At 55.3% G+C, this 16,677-nt stretch overlaps 1 protein-coding gene and 1 long non-coding RNA gene across 7 annotated transcripts in view; one reads left to right on the top strand and one right to left on the bottom strand.

Moving 5' to 3' along the window:
- Elf4 (E74-like factor 4 (ets domain transcription factor)) overlaps window positions 1–12,684 on the bottom strand; it is a 51,514-nt gene extending 38,830 nt beyond the window's left edge. For 3 of the 5 annotated variants that reach the window (XM_005401248.2, XM_013523066.1, XM_013523067.1), the window contains exon 1: window positions 4,635–4,946. The gene's annotated coding sequence lies outside the window, so the exon portion shown is untranslated. Of the gene's footprint in view, window positions 1–4,361; window positions 4,605–4,634; window positions 4,947–12,596 lie in introns of those variants that run through there. The other 2 variants (XM_013523065.1, XM_005401249.2) reach the window with 2 other exon arrangements.
- LOC102010796 lies at window positions 4,644–12,339 on the top strand. 2 transcript variants are annotated; one of them, XR_001237109.1, is made up of 3 exons: window positions 4,644–4,733; window positions 6,821–7,088; window positions 11,726–12,339. It is a non-coding gene; the product is annotated as an uncharacterized LOC102010796 (long non-coding RNA). The 2 variants fall into 2 exon arrangements; XR_263580.2 differs by lacking the exon at window positions 11,726–12,339 and adding an exon at window positions 9,321–10,036.
- Window positions 12,685–16,677: the final 3,993 nt, after the last annotated feature.

Below are 16,677 nucleotides of genomic sequence, written 5' to 3'. Positions count from 1 at the left end.
TGAGCTAAATCCCCAGCCCCTCAGCCTCTAGAGTACTGGGATTACAGACCTTCACCACACCCAGCTTGAGTGTCAATCTTCACTATAGTAGTGCCTGCCCCAGAAAGATTACACACACAGGCGCGCGCGCACACGCACACACACACACACGCATACATACACACATGCGTCCACACACACCTTCTTCTTCCATGTCTCCTCTTCATTCTATGCTATGGCAGAGTTACCTCAAAGCTGGCAGAAAGACCCCACTCTTGGTTAGGAATGTGGCGGTCTGTGCCTTGTTGCCTGAGCCTCCTCCTCACCTTGGGAGCCAGCTGGGGTCTCTTTGCCAAGAAGCTCACAAGGGACAACACTTCTCAGCCAAGAAGCTGGGGCGTTCTGCTGTGTCCCTTAGGTGTTGAAATATGCTGGGGACTGGGAAAGGCAAGAAGGCATCGAGAGGAAAAATAATGAGGGTGTGTGTGGGGGTGTGAGGAGTTTCATCCAATTAAACCCCACAAGAGCCAAGGCCCCTTTCACACCCAGCCATAGGAGACACAAAAGCGGCAGAACAAACGTGGCGGTCTGGCCAGAAACATGTGGGACTCTCCAGACCCGCCGGCTCCCAGCTGGCCAAGGAGAGGGGACAATTATGAAAATTTCTCTCCTCCGCTCCAGTCTCTGGCTTTACAGCCCAGGTTAGGCACACAGAGAAAGCTTACAACCCCAGGGCAAGGCAGGACCCAGGCAGGCTGTGTGTGCCGTGAACACCTGTGGCATGACAGTGTTCCTGACATGCTCCGCCGTCCCCTACCTCTCTCCTCCCCTCAGCCCTGAGCCTGTGTGTGTGTTGGGGGTGGGGTGGGGTTCCAAATGAAATCCCTTCAGCTTGGGTGGCAGGAAAGCCTGGCCACCCTTTGTATCTTATCAATACACACTGGGCTCGCTGTCTGTGCCCGCCACTTTGTATATCCTAAAGTGGAGATCAGGGTTTGCACCACGCCACCCACACTCACTGACCTGGTCTTTTATGTGACATACATTTACCAAACAATCGTCCAGCCGCGGAAGGTCAGTCCATGACTGGGGAATAGAGAAAAAGGCGTCTTTGCTCCCCTTTCTGCTGCGCGAAGGCTCCCCCTCGCTGCCCCTGCCCCCCTTCAAGGTCTAGCTCGAGCCCGCATCCCTCACAAAGCCTTCCCTCCCTTCTCCAGCTGTTGCTGACCTCAGTGTCCCGGCCTCTGCTCTGAGGAGTACAATTAGCACCTGACCGGCCACTGGCCTGGCTGCTTGTCCTCGCCTCTGATTGTTTCAGTGTCTTAGTCATCTCTGGCCCACCACCTCCTTCCCTCGGCTGCCCCACAGCTCCTAGCGCAGGTTAGGCACACAGTAGGTGTTAATAAATGTCCGCTGAATTGAAACTCACCAACCCCTATGAGGTCAGAACCCTCATAAGCACCCGACCAGCAGTTTCTTGGCAACCAGTGCTGGGGCCCAAGCGGCTGGGCATTAGCAGCACAGCCACTATTACACGACACATGAGGCTCAGCAGCCAGAGATTTGCAGGCAGGTTGGTGTTGATGAGAAAAGCCCCTGGCCCCCAGGAAAGCACCCGTGGATTCTGGGTACCTCGCATGAGTTTCCTTTCTCCCCTGCAGACCTAGTTTTCAGTCTGAGAACCACAAAAGGAATAAATTGGCAGTGAAGCCAGAAACCTCTTTTCAGCTTAGAAATCCAGGGGTGATGACCAAAGCCGGGTTGGGGTCAGGCCCAGGCCTGAGGGCAGAAGGCTGACCGATGGGTTTTCTGACTCGGGGGACCCCATGGAGATGAAAAGGGCATGGCAAGTGTGAGGCTTGTCACGCCAGGGGGCTTTGAGGGTGACTCTTAGAGATGCCAGCCTGTCCTGACACCCCCAAAATCACATCCCGAATGCTTGGCACCTGCAGCCCATGCGCAAACCATTCTTCATTTCCGTGTCACTCACCCAAACCCTAGGGCAGGCTTGGGAGGCAGGCAGCATCCTGACCGGAACGCAGCCAGGGTCTCCAGGCAAGGAGAAGCCCGAGTCGGGGTTGACTGGCTCTTCATGCTGGCTCAAGGATTTAAGCCTGGCCTTAAATTCTGATTATTTATACAGATGACTTATCTGGTCTCCCCCGACCCCTGCACCACTGTGGCCTGCATAAGATGCACACAGTCCTGAAAGGCAGGTGGCATCTCCTTCACATCCGTATTTTCCCCTCTGCCACTTTGCTGGGGCCCAGTACTGGGACCGGCTCCCAGCAAATGTTTGCTGAGTTGAATCTGAGTTTTAGGCACTGCATTGGATAACATCATAATGCCAGTTCGGGTGTACTGTGTGCCACACACAGTTCTAATAAGCAGTTTATATGTAAAACTTTATGAAGTGGGTCTCCTTTGCTAGGCAAGGAAATTGAGGAGTATGATTGGGAGCACACAGCTGGTAAAAGACAAAGCTGGGAGTTTCACCCAGCCATGCTCTAGGATGCGAGGTAAATAAGAAAGTTAGGGGTCATGCTGGTATAGAGAAGACCAAGGCCAGGCTCAGGAGCAGAGGTCCCCCTGCAGAAGCAATAGCCTCAGCCAGTGACTGGGCGGGCCTCTCCAGGACAAAAGCCTCGAGCTTTGCAGAATTAGGCGCGTTTTGAACATACTATCAATCAGGCCCATGACAGACAGCCCAAAGCACCCTCATTTTTAGATCCCAATATATGTGCCACCGCTCAGCACCAGAGGTGGAGGGTGGATCTGGCCCCTGGCTTGTCCAGGGGTGGGCGCCAGTTCCTGAGTAACCACCGAGCAAACAGTGCAGCAGAGGGAGAAATGCCAGACATAGTTGCAAACAAGCCACTCCTTCGGCTCACAGCAAGAGGCTGGGTGAGGGTGGCAACGTGGAGCCTGCTTCATGCTTCCCCGCAACAAGGGTTCCCAGGCTTTGAAGCCAGCCCCAGAGATAACCACATGCAAGGCAGCCTCTTGCCCCACACAGGCCCCCAGCTGCTCCAGATCTTCTTCACACAACTGCAGATCACTCTTGCTAGGCTGCTTCTGCAGTGTGTGCAGTGAACTAATGGTTGATGAAACATTTTATAACTAGGAAAACCTTGTGGAGCTAACTACAAGAAGAGATTGGCATTCTTGCTGGGTATACGTGTTCACTGCGCATTTTCAGTGCCAAAGCTAGATGAGTTCCCTTTACCTCTCCAACCTGGCATTCAGGCCTGGGGTCAGTTCACAAGGGTTGAGTCCCCAGTGGGTGTGCCCACCAGCTGGTGGGGCCAGCAGTGGTGGCTCAGGCCCTGGGGTGGTGACCTCACTTCCGCTCTGACCTTCCCACCTCCTCAGCACTCCTCCCATTTGAGGCCCCACCAGGCCAAAATCGAGAAGTCCAAGGTTAACTGTTCCTCCCCACTTTAAGAGCTAATTAAAATGATTAGCTACAGTGAACTGTCAAACATTAACCAGAAGAAGCTGCAGGACCAGACAAGCCTCTATCTTGGGCAGAGGGATGAGGGGCAGGAATGAAAGGGCCATCAAATCCCTCAGCTGCTGCTGGTGGAGCACCTAGGAGAATCTCACTGCACCGCCAAAGTGCCAAGGGGTCAGGAGGTGACTCTAGTCAGGAAGGCCTAGTCGCAGCCATACAGTTGCAAGCAGAGAGTAGCAGGGTTAGGGTGCGGTGGGAAGAGGCCAGAAATCCGTAAAGTGGTTGCCTCCTGGGCAGCCCCCAAGCATCCAAAGCAAGGCGCTGGCGTCACGGGGCCCCGCGCTGTGCAGCTGCTGAGTCCCCTGGGTGGTGGCAGGGGAGAGAACAGAGAGGCGGGAGAATCGGGAAAAGCGGGAACCCAGAGCTGGAAGACTGGCCGCCCCGCACATAAGGAAACTGCACTCTGCCAAGAGGTCTCTATTTGGGCGATTCAGTTCTCCAAGTCATAGGTTTCTGCGCATGTGTATGTGTGACCCTAAAGCACCTGGCCCCAGAAGCCCTAGGAGCCGCCCGATCAATCTAGCGGCCTCGCCACAGTCAGCCCAACCTCCTGCCCTCAGGCGCTGAGCTTTTGGGGCCCCGCTGTCATGATCCGCCCTGTCACGGAAACCAGGCTGCTCCGGCACAGAAAAACTGGCCCTCGATCCCGACTCAGAAAATCGACTGCATTTCTACCCCGGGATCAGGAGCCCGGGTTCCCCAACATGCACGCGGTGGGGCGAGGCCAGGGCGGCCCGCCACACGCGGCGGCTCTCCTACCCTTCCCGGGGCCCCAGCCCGACTCTGGGGTCCCGGCGCCCTTGATCCCGCCCTGAGGCAAACTTTCTGAGGTCTCCGAAGCCTCAGAGACTCGGCGCCATCGACGTACCTGAGGCCGAGTGTCTTAAGGGCCACCCCTAACTGCCGGGTCAGGCTTGGTCACCGTGGTCGCGTCCCCGTTCCAGAGGCTGAGACGCCGGTCCCCAGCCTCGCCAGCCCGCCTTCTCCCCTCGGAAGCTGGGCTGGGCAAGTGGCGCCGCAGCTCGGCGCCGGCGAAAGCAGAAGTGGAAGTTGAGCGCGGTGCCGGGTCGGTCCCCGCGGCGGCCAGGGCCGCGGTCCCCCTCCCGCCCTACCTCCCTCTTTCCTCCCGGCCGTGACTCACCTCGGCGCCGGGGCAGGCTGGTCCGGGCGGGCGAGGCGCAGGGCTCTCCCACACGTCGCGCCGCCAATGGCAAGTTGGAGGGCGAGATGCAAATACCAGGTGAGACGGCGGCGCCCCTGATAAAAGGAGTCGGGGGGCGGGGTGGGGCGCCCGGGGGACAGGGTGGACGCGGGGGAGGGCCGGGCTGGGAAGCGGAGAGGGCGACGGGGTCGCCGCCCGGGGAAGGGGCGCGAGTCAGCGGAGACTGCGCCAAGACGACCGAACGAAAGGGGAAACTGCACTAGAGACACACGTCCCCGCAGCCGGCGGCTGGGGCGGGTGCGAAGGAGGCAGGGCGGGAGGGAGGGAAGAGCCGGAGGGAGGGACCGACGGGAGGGACCGCGGGCGGGCGGGGTGGAGGAGGGAAGGAGGGAGGGACGAGGCATCTCGGTGGAAACAGCGCCCCTCCGCCCGCGGGCCGCCGCGGTCGCCAGCACGGCAGGGGGAACAGTGCCAGGGGCCCGCGCGGCCTCTTTCCCCTAGCAGCACGCTTGCCTCGGGGACAGCGAGGGCAGGGCTCCTGCAGAGCCCTCTCAGGGCGACTCTGCCCAGGCCAGCGGCCCTGGCCTGACTCCGCTCACAGTTGGGGTCCCCAGGGTCCTCACCTCTTAGAGCGCCCTCCCCAGGGGCGAAAAGCCCTCACCCAGTGTCCCGCAGAGAAATCCATTAGTGGGGGACTCCAGCAGACTGAGTCCAGCCACTTCGGCCTGTGCACTCCGCTGCTTGACGCCTCTGGCCCTGTTCTGCACAATAAGAGGCAGGGGCAGCAATAGGAGAGGCCAGGAGATCCCCGGAGGACACAATGTGGGAAGAACGCGTCCAACGCCCCTGCGGAGGCCCAAACCAAATACATCTTCAGGCTGGCATGATTGGAGTTTCATGCACTCCTAGGTGGAAGAGGCCAGGAGTATAGGAATCAGGGCAGGTGCGGGGTGTGGCGGGGAGGGCAAACACAGAAGGTGCAAAAGCAACCAGATTTGGGGCGCTGGGACAAAGGCAGGCTCGTTCCTCTCCCATCCAAAGCCAAGCTGCTTTCCATAAGGAGCCCACCCCAAGGGTCTCCATTCTGTGTCCTCTTTGCTTCTCCTCTGGCCTGTCTCAGCATCCATACCAGCTCCCACCTGGCGCTGCAGCTAGGAGGTTCCTGGAGAGTCTGCTGCAAACTGTTACTCTTTCCAGCTCTCCGTGGTCCAGAGGAGGCACCCAGCCAGGCCTTGGCCTTGCTAGAAAGCAATTGCAGGGGCCATGGGAGACAGAGGGACCTTGGGGAAAGGTGGAGGTGGTGGAGGGGCCTACTCTCTTGGCCTTGGGAAAGACCATCTTTGGCACAGGCGTGGGGATAGGAGTGGCAGTGAATGACATCTGCGAAGGCATCTGCAGATTGCAGGTTGGCAGGGAAAGTGCTAGTGGCTGGACTGGGGCACTGGCCCTTGAGACTGCCTGCCTACCAATAGCCAAATCCCTTCAACAAGCACCAAGAGAAATTTTCTACATTTTCTTTTCTAAGTGGATATGCTTTCCTCAGGAGATTGCAGATCCTGGAGACACACAGTTCTGAGCGGGCCTCTTGCCTGTGAGGCTCCCATTTCAAGTGTGTGGTAGGTCTCAGAGCTCCCTAAGCTGCTCTTCCCTTGACCTTGAAACTCAGTAAGCGACACACACACACACACTTTTCCATTTTGCTAAGAGTTTAATGATCTCTAAGGACAGGACTGGGTTCCTGTTCTAGCTCCACCTTGTACCAGGAAAGTGACTTTGGCCAAGTCACTTAAACCTTCCAACGCTCACTTTCCTTATTTAGAAATTGGGCATAGGGACTGGGGATATAACTCAGCGGCACAAGCGCCTCCCTGGCAAGCACAAGGTCCTGAGTTCGATTCCCAGTACCTTAAAAGAAAATTGGGGCTAATAAGAACCTCCCTCCTGGACCGGGGATATAGCTCAGTGGCATAAGCGCCTACCTGGCAAGCGCAAGGTCCTGAGTTCGATTCCTGGTAGCCCCCCCAAAACAAACCCTCCCTCCTGAGGCTGTGTTGAGGGCTGAATAAGACAGCCTACATCTATGACAGTGCCTAGTGCCTCTCAAGCCTTCGATAATATTAACTATCTTCAGCTGCATCATCTTCACCTTCATCTTGTTTTCTCAGCCCAGCTCTCAGAAGCAAACTCAGCAGGGACAGAGCAGACAGAAGCGCTGAGGACTCACGGTGGATCCCTCCTGTAAGTGTGTGTGGTGGAAACCAAGGCTGAAGACTCAAGGCAGCATCTGAGGCCAAGTCTTGCTCTTGGGAAGAGCAAAGAGGTTCCTACTGCAGACCAAGTCACGGTGACCTGCATGCAGCCCATGGCTCGTGGGAACCCCGTGCATTCCCACCTTTCCCAGGCACTCTGAACAGACAACAGCACCGTGATCAGGTAGTCATAGGAAACATTGCTCCCCTTTGTGAAAATCTTGTGTTGCCCTCACCTTGGGAAGTCATGAGACCGACCTTCCTGTCTGCCTTTGCCCGTGACCTTGCTGCTCCACTGCCGGCTGGGCCTTCCCCACCTGGCTCCCCACTTACCTATTGGGTGAGCCCCAGCCAGGTGGGGCCAGCCAGGCTGAGATCACCACTGTCCTGAGGACAGCCACACTGTCTCTGCCAATGTCTCATCCTCTGACTTGGTAGGAATTCCCCTTCTCGAGTTGCCTGTGGATGCCGAGGCTGTGCCACCCTCCAGGGTAATCTCAGCCCCTCTCCTTCCTCCGTGTTACCTCACTGTCCAGCCACAGCTGGCTGCTTTCAGGCCTCAGAACCTGGACCCCACCGGGAGCAGAGGGAGCTCCCAGCTGCCCACAGCCTGCATGGGACCACCTCCCAAAGTATGCGTTCAACTTGCCTGCCCACCTTGACAACTCTCCAAGCTGAGCACCCCTGCCTCTTCCAAGCAGTGCCTGAGAGCCCATGATCTTCTGCAGATCACCCCGAATTCTCTGGAGACAGGATGGCTGGTTACTTCCCTTGTCACTTAACACTTTGGCCTCAACAAATCCTTTTTTAAAAAAATCAGGATCTCACTATGTAGTTCAGGCTGGCCTTGAACTTACTATGTAGCCCAGGCTGGCCTCGAACTCACAGTGACTCTCCTGCCTCAGCCTTCTAACTGCTGAGATTACAGGCATGTGCCACCACACCCAGCTAGCCTCAACAAATTCTATTCAAACCTGTGGCCAGAATACCACAACGCCACAGCTTCTGTAACCCTGACTTTCCACCACTGACATATGCAAGAAAAGTTGCCAATTGATCAGACCTTTGGAAGGAGTAGCATATTCGAAAGCCCAAAGAGAAGTTATGGTTTCAAAGGATCCTCTTCACTGGAAAGCTAAGAAGTTCCCATGACCCTTTCTGTAAAACCAGCCATCATTCTTCTGTTGTGTTCAGTAAACCGAGATTTGCTTTTGTTGGGCTTACCAGAGAAGGGCCTGGGTATCCCAAAAAAACAGACAGAAATCCTGATGTCCCGGGCTGTGGCTTGTTAGCATAAGCAGTATTTCATTCTTTTTTTTTTTTTTTTTTTTGTATTGGAGTCGAACTCAGGACCTTGTGCAGCAGTGTTTTACTGAGTAGCTGAAAAATAGAGTTCCCTGGGATAGGTTATACCGAAGTTCCCAGATGACAGGATGACAGGTCACTGCTCTGGCCCATGTTAGAGGTAGGGTTGCACCCAGGCTAAAGCACAGGCAGGCAGATGAGGGGATGGAGTTGGTAAGCGGCTTCCAAAATCATGATTTTCATTGGCCTGGTCACCTTCCTTGGTTGGAAAGAATGCCTGACTAGGGCTTTTAGAAAGCCACTTGGTCCTCCCAGCCCACCCTACTAAGGACGTAATTTGAGTTTTTGAGACAGGATCTCACTATGTAGTCAGGCTGGCTTTGAACTCACTATCCCTGCTGTCCTTGTGGCTCCTGCCTCAGCCTCCCAAGTGCCAGGATTACAGGGGTGCACGACTACACCTGGCCCCTACCCAGTTTTCAGTGATTATGATGAAAAATTCTACATTTGCCCACCAGACAGGCCTGGGCACAAAAGAGCACCCACGAAACTTCAGGGGAATGCCGGATCTCACTTCTTGGTAGGCTGGACAGCGGCTCAGGGAGGCTGTCTGGAGGACACAACAGTCCGGCGGGAGATGCTACTCGCCTGAACTCGCACTCAGCATGTCAGCTCTGAGCACAGTGGCTGCTGGGCAGTGCTGTCCCCGTCACATCTGCAGCCAGGAGTAGGGTTGGTGTTTGGAAAACAGATTCAGTGCCTTTTGTGGTCCTGGGATGGTGGGAGATTGGAGAAGTAAGAAGACCCAAGCCTGTGGTTTATTTGGAAAAAAAAAAAAGTTGAAATCGCCCATGGCAGAGTTCAGCAAGTCCCCTGGGGTCTCTAATCCCACTGGTCCCCACTCCTATCTTGGAGCCAGAACCCAGCCAGTTGATGTCTCCAGGGCCAGGCACAGGAGCAGGCACTTGCACTGGGCACCTACCGAGGGCAGTGCAGCAATTCAAGGGCTTGGGGCCCTTGTCCAGTAGAGCCAGATTTAACCCCTCAGCCCTCAGCATCCGTTGGCCCCGATCCTGCCATGTGTCATGCTTTTGATTTCTGCTGTCCTCAGAGTGAAGCCAAGGAGGCTGGGTCTCAGCTGACCTGCCCGCAGCCTGGTGCAGCTGCAGCACGATAGCGCCACATGGACGCTTCACCCCGGGAGCACCAAGTGATTCCTGCATAGCCTGAGTGATCTGGGGAACAGGGACGTGAGCAGCCATCAAGCTGCTGTTCCCTCCTCAGACAGAGAAGAGACCGCGAGGAGAAGAGGAGGCGCTAGTCGCGTATGGCGCACTTTACATTTTATAAGGGAATGGTGCACCCTGCAGTTGTGCAGGGAGACTTGAAGAGGGAGCTGGAGTAGGAGGGAGCTCAGGAAGGGCTCAGACATGGCTCCTGGGCGCAGCCATCTGGTTCAGGGGATGGAGGGCATGGCGGGCTCATGAGACCCCATTTAGCATCTTGCTGAGGAGCAAGCCCAGGCTGAGGGCTGTACCAGGAGATGGATGACCCTGCTCTCTGGGGATTGCCCCATCCCACAGGGAAGCAAGGGCATGACTGAGACACTGTAAGACAGAGGCATAGCTGAGGCCAACAGGAAGTCAGCCGCTCCTCAGTTTCCCCACCCTGTCCTCACGTCACGGGATGAGGGTTATTGTTGTTGTTTAATGCAGCAAAATACAACATTTAATGTCTATAAAGGTGCAGCATGAGTCATTTCACGGAATGTCTAGGCCCCTTTTGCTGGCAGCAAACAAACTTTCCAGCCCTCTTTTGAGGAAGCTATCCAGCTCAGCGGCGGCTGCTGCTGCTGGCCTGCGCGAGCCAGTGTGAGTGTGCTTATGGGCTGTGTGTGGCATGCGTCTCTGCCAGGGCCTTGCCTGTCTGTATGTGCATCTGTGCGGGTCTTGAAGCCGTGAGTGAAGGTGTGACCATCGTTGAGGGTGTGCATGTGTGGGCCCAAGTCTTGTATTGAGTGTTGAGTCCCCTTGCGGGTGTGTGTTTGTGGAGGGCGGTCTCCAAGGCGGTGGAGTGTGTGAGCCTGTGTGTCTGAGGGTGACTACGTGTACATTTTTTCCTCATCACTGCCAAATTGTCTTCCCATCGCTCCCCTTATGAAATAAAGGGCTGACTGAAGGGAGCTGCCTGTCCAAGGGGGGGAGGCTGGAGGGAAACCAAAGCAATTCCACTTGTTGGAGGAAAGTGTCAGCCAAGGATGAAACTGAAACCGAGGCAGCAGCTCCAGAGAATGCACACGCACCCTGAGACGTCCCGGGGCCTCGGTTCCTCCCACTCCCCCGCCCCCTCCAGCCACAGTGTGATTAGTCAGTCTGAAATTCCCATCCCTGCAGCCTGGACTTGGGGTTGAGGCAGTGATGTTCGGCTAGAACTCTGCCCGTGGTTAGCATGTGACCCCATTAGCATCCATTATCATAGTAACACAAATTAGTATACCAGATCTCCCTGTCACCTAGTAAAGGTGCAGGGCCAGGCTGGAGGGAGAGGTCCCAGCTTAGGCCCTGCTCAGCCCAGTGGCATCACAAGGGGGAGCAGGTTGAGGACTTGGGGTCAGCTTGGGAGGAGAAAGGAGGCAGCGAGCATTAAGCTTTGCCAATATGATCTTTTCTATCAGTTGTGCTCTGGGGGACACCCTGAGGGGGAAGGTAGTGAAAAGAGGGTTTTCCAGCTGGGCATCCCCTGCTCCCAGGTCAGCGGGAGACATACTATATTTCTCCTGGCACAGTGAAACTTGGGAATGTTTAAGATCCTTTGGGGTTTTTTTCTCTTTCTTTTCTTTCTTTCTTTCTTTCTTTCTTTCTTTCTTTCTTTCTTTCTTTCTTTCTTTTTTGAGTCAAGGTCTCACTATGTAGTTCAGGCTGCTCTTGAGCTCACTGTGTAGCCCAACCTGGTCTCAAACTATAGAGATCCTCCTGCCTCAGTCTCCCAAGTGCTACGATTACAGGCTTGTGCCACCATGCCCGGCTTCCCTTTCTTCTTTATGGAACATCTTTCTATAACTTTCTCAGATGACTCTAGACATCCTAAAAATGGGAGAGCTAGAGGGATTGACAGGGAAGAAGAGGCCCCCGAAACAGCAAGATGGGGTCGGCTTACTTCTTGACACAGAAGAGAGAGGCTCACAGTGTGCACGTATTTTATCTGCAAAGCTGTATCATGGACATGGCCACCGTGGCCTCTGGAGAGGATGGGGCTGGCGCCTCCAGCTGTTTTCCCCCTCAGCTGGAAGGTGTCTGGCCACAGGTTATTTTTGCAAGCCCTGCTAGACTCGATCTGTTTACAGTCACCACATAACCATGAACTGCTATCGGAGGTCCTGGGCCGCATCGTGACTTCTGGAGCTCAGGGCGTGCAAGGAGTTAGGGCACAGACGTTCTTCTATGGAGACGAAGGTTGCAAGCTCGATCCCCAGCTAGGCCTCTTAGCTCCGTTTTTTTTTTTGTTGTTTTTTTTCAGTATATAGAAGCAGAAGGCTGGAAGACTGGAAGACTGGAAGACTGGACTGACAAGCACCGAACGCCTAAGCATTGCCCTAGATCCAGCCTGAGGATAAACCCTTGACCCTCGTTAGGCTGAGCCTGGTCCCAGACCGAGCCCCAGCCCTGGCCACAGTCTGCAGCTCTGTGGTAGAGGTGCATTCTTGGTCTCGAGGGAACCAGGGTGGAGAGTGACTGCTCAGGGAAACCCACCCCCTGCGCCTGAGACGCGACTCAGAGTTTCCATTCTAGTGCCGGCGGTCAAGAGCACCGGCTTGCAAAGGCGGCCCTGAAACCTCAGTCCCTTTGCTGAAGTGTAGAGCGGCCCCCCGCTCTGCGGCCCGGGAGGCGGCCCGCGGGACTACGACCGAGCACGCAGGAGCCAGCCCTTCGCCAGGGGCGCTCGCGCCGCAGGGCGGTTCTCCTGACGCGATCAGCTCCATCTCTGGAGTCCCAGTGGCCCGCCCGAGGCCAGCGGGGTCTCTGGCGGCCCTCATGCCTTTTCCACACCAGCCCCTCTCTGAGCCAGCTCGCCGCCCCAGTCCAGGTTCCCCGGCGGGGCTGAGCTCCCCCACCCTCCCCGCAGCGCGCTGGGCGCCTCTGCCGCGCCATCTACAGGCGGCGCGCGGCGCAGCGCGGCGTCTCGGGCTGCTGCCGCTGTGACTGTGGCGGCGGCGGGAACTAGACTCCCAGATGGAGGAGGAGGAAGAGAGGCCGGCTCCTCTGCCCAGAGATTTGCCGGCTGGCGCAAGGTCTCCCCTTGCCGCCCCAGCCCCAAGCCGCCTGGCCATCGTAGCCCAGCCCAGAGCCTGTCCCGCACTCTGCCACGCGCAAGCGGCCGGTGCTCTGACCTCTCACTCCCGCTGCTGCACTCTGGGCCGCCTCCTGCCCGGGGCGCCTCTTCTCGGGAAGCGGTGAAGTCACCCTGGGCCAGATCCGCTGACTCACGAGAATGAGAATCCTGGCCCCTGCCCGGCACACTTCTTGAAACTTCCCCTCAGCCCCGCCCCTCGCACCCCCGGTCCTGTCCCGTCCGGGCGGGCGGGCGGGCAAGGGCGGCTCTGGGCTCCGGGGAAGGGTTCCTTGTGGCAGCTGGCATGGATGTGTCGGGTGGGGAGACCTCTGCGCTTCGGTTCCCGCCGCACCACTCAAGAAGAACCATGGGAGGAACCATGGGAAGACCACAGGGAATGGCAGGGAGGGAGCCGCAGCTTTGCAGCTTCTCCCGAAGCCCGTCTTCCAATTAGCCACTCCACGCAGGAAGCGCCTGCTGAGGCAGGGCGGCCGCGGACCCCCTGCTCCCGCAGCGCCTCAGGACTGAGCGACCGTTCACTCGAAGCTGAGGCCTCTTCCTTGTAATCTCCTTTTCCAGGGAGCAGGCGAGCAACGGCTCGCCTGAGTGGGGAGAGGACCCTGCCAAACACCAAGTGTGGAGGCCTCTGAGCTTTGAGTTATCCTGGACCCCGGGCTTATGTCAAGCTGATGGCCTGACCGGGCACTGTGGCTCTTCCTCCTGCCACCAGTTCAGGTTTGCGTGGGGGTGTTTTTGAGGCAGTTTCCACCCCCAGCCCCGTGTGTCTAGTTTAAGGGCAAAGGAGGGGAAAGATGACCAACTCGTCTCATCACGGGGGTGGGTGATTGCCCGGAATGGTAGTTTCCACAAGGCGCTGAGGGCCTCTGAAACACCTGAAGCTCTCCTTTCCTTCCAGAGGTGCGTGGTCCTTAAGCATCCTCCTCCGCCCAGCCTATCATTGTGCTGACAGTCATTCTTGTCCTGAACGCAGCTTCCTATCGTCCCTATGCTAACAGCTGGTACATTTGAAAAGGCCAGGGACTGGGGTGTGTGTGGGATAAGCACTAGGCTTGGGGCTTACATGGCACCACGAAGTTTTCTGAGCTCCTCATTCGTTTGTTCATTGCTGCAGAGCTGGGAATCAGATCTGAGCTCCTATCTTGGCAGCAAGTTGAGAGCTGCCCCGGGTTACCGTGATTGTACATCCACCAGCTCTGCAGAGTGTCTCCTGGGGACTAGAGCTATGAAATGGCTCAGTGGGAATGTATACTGTAGGGTTGTAGGAGTGTGGGAATGTATACTGTAGGAGTGTGGCTGAGAAGAGTCAGACTGTAAAGGCTTCATGGGGAAATTCTGGGTTTGAAGCCAAACTTTAGGGGCTGAAAGATGCCCCTACGAAAAACTCTGAACGGAAGGAAAAAAGGCAAGGTATGATTTCTAGTGTTCCTAGGTCGAGATATAACTTTCTAGGTCAAAGAAGAATCACAAGCCATAAGCTAGGGAAGAAAATACCCAAAATAAAAAACAATAAATTTGTAAATGTGGTTGAAGCAAAGGAGCAGCAGAGTCATGGTGGGGAGATATTTGCCAAGGGCTTTGCGTTCCATTAGCATCTACTCTAGGCCCTAGAGGGGACCAGCCCTGGAGGTCATGGACAGATGAAACACCCGAGCGACTTTTCCATACACAGGAGGTTGGGGCTCAAGGTGGAGGATGATCCAGCCCAGTGATGGCAAACCTTTTAGAGCTTTCAGTGATAACAAACAGCCCACTGTGGCACGCGTGCCATAGGTTTGCCACCACTGTCTGGTTCCCCTCATTCACCAGGCCTTGCAAAGCGGCTGCCCAAGTCCATGAAGGTAGTGGTTGATAGTGCCAGGACTCTAATTGAGAAGAGTGCTCGTTCCATTGTGCTGCATGCTTGCGGGAAGCATACGGGCAGGGAGTCCTTCCTGGAACCTTAGCAAGAAGCACAGGGAGAAGGAAAACCAGGGGGAAGACAGCAGAGTTTCGGCAGGGAAGGTGCAAGAAAAAGAGGGTAAGAGGCCTGAGGAAAAGTGAACAGAGATGTGTGATCTCTCTGGGCAGAAGGACTGCTCTTCCTGTTGTGTTCCTAGGAATGACAGAAGATGCAGCCAGAAAAATGAGGAAGAGCCACGGTCAGGTCGCTGAGAAAAGCTTGGGTACATAGAAGCAGGACAAGAAAACAATCTGAGGACCACCAGCTTCCCACTGGAACTCACATATCATTCTCCCAGCACTTACACTGCATTAAAAGTGCCCATGGGTCACCAGGTTATAAAGGCACTGAAGGCAGGGACTATACTTTACTCATCTCCTTATCTCCAGGGCTTAGCACCATCCCATGGCAAGCAGTAGTTGTCAGAAAGTGTTTGTTAGCAAACGGTCTTTAAGCAAATACGTTTATGCACATATTTCTAAGTTCAACACCTATACCTGGTGCTCCTCAAGAAGCACCTCTGTGTTGCAGTGTCAGTGCCAAGACATCCTAGGTAAGAGCCTGCCTTGAAGGCCGGGTGCCTCTGCCTCCAGACGCCAGACAGGACTGCTGGGCTTGTCCAGGAGTCTGTCCTAGGCACGCCTTGGACGCTCCATGAGGACTTCCCAAAGGGACAGGAGTGGGCAACTTTCCCTAGGGGCTCTGCCTAGATAGAACAGGCCTCCAGAAGAAATTTTGGCTATTTATCTGCAAATTTTCAGTGCCTTCCAGCCAAAGACCACCAGAACACCTTTAAGTCGCATGTATTGCTCATTGTAGCACGGAAGAAGGCCCCCATGGGGAACCATGGGGCCTCAGGAACAGGGTGCTACAAAGGACTTACAAGATTCGGGCTGCACTGGGGGCTTTGGGGAAGGGTGTAAGGAAGCTGGGCTTCTCTGCGTTGGATGCTGTTGGGAAGCAGGGGTGTCCTATGATATGATTGGCTGTCTTGTTAAATAAAACTTCTCCAGTAAGAGGGCAGACTAAAGCAAGGCTCATGCTGAGACTGGTAAGGAAGCAGTACTCAAATTAGCCAGGCTGGGAGGGGGTGTTTGGTCATTTTTGTGGTTTGGACAATGTTCATGTTTTTGTCTACATTCACACATGATTATGGAGTGGTCTCATTTTTGTCTCGTCTCACCATGGTCACACAGCGGCCTTGTATGATGCCGGTGTCGCGTGAATGTCTACGTTCCACGGAACACTCAGACCTAGCTGTGAGTGCCAGGTCAGTTGGCAGCCATGCCAAGGCCTTGCTCACAGGACCAGGCTAGCTTCCGGATGTCAGGGGCTGTTTTTCTTTCTCAAAATGCCCATTTTTATTTATTTTATTCTTTTCCAAAGAAAATGATTTTTATTCATACGTTCTAGGTACACATAATGATCACATTCATCATAGGAATTTGTATCTGCACATGATAGATCTTGATTCTTTTTTTTCCCCATTCCTCGTCTCTCCTTTCAACCCCGCATCCCCTTCAAAATGTCCATTTTTAGATGATCCCTGATTTCTGACCAGGGCTTGGCAGTCCAGTATCTAAATCTTTAGACCCTCCCTGTACTCTGACCCAGTCACACCCATATGTAGAACCAGCCAGGCAGGGGGACGTCATCACTGGCTTGGGCTGCATGTATCTGTGTGTGGTTTTGTGTACGTGTGTCTGTACCCGCCAGAAATTCCCTGATAAGACGGGAAAGAGGCCAGAGGCGGTCCTAACGTTTCTGCCCAGAGAACAAGGCACGGGACTGAGTCCCAGCAGTCCCTGGGACAGAAAGGGCACCCCCTTTTAGGTGGAGTCAGGGAAGGAGGGGCAGAAGGGACACAGTAGCAGCCAAACTGGAGGGGAGCGGGAAAGGGAAGGGGTAGCTGTGAAAGGGAGGGGAGTTCCTTTGTATAAATGGGTCTCTGGGGGAGCTGTTGGTTTTCCTTCAAGGAAGCAGCCTGCAGTAGGTCACTGTGTGTTTCCACCCCCATCCCTTTCTGTTTTAAGCTTCTTTGTCTCCAAAACAGGCTTGTTGATTAGAACAAAGAGAAAAATCACGTTAGTTGACCTCATCCTTTACTCAGGGCTTAATCTGACCCCTTTCCAATCAGACTTTTGTCTCCAGCATTTGCACTGCTTGTTTAGTTGCATCT

This window comes from Chinchilla lanigera, unplaced genomic scaffold (genome assembly GCF_000276665.1).
Source record: "Chinchilla lanigera isolate Chin_1 unplaced genomic scaffold, ChiLan1.0 scaffold00072, whole genome shotgun sequence".
Lineage (NCBI taxonomy): Eukaryota > Metazoa > Chordata > Mammalia > Rodentia > Chinchillidae > Chinchilla > Chinchilla lanigera.
This window is presented reverse-complemented; position numbering and strand designations above follow the sequence as displayed.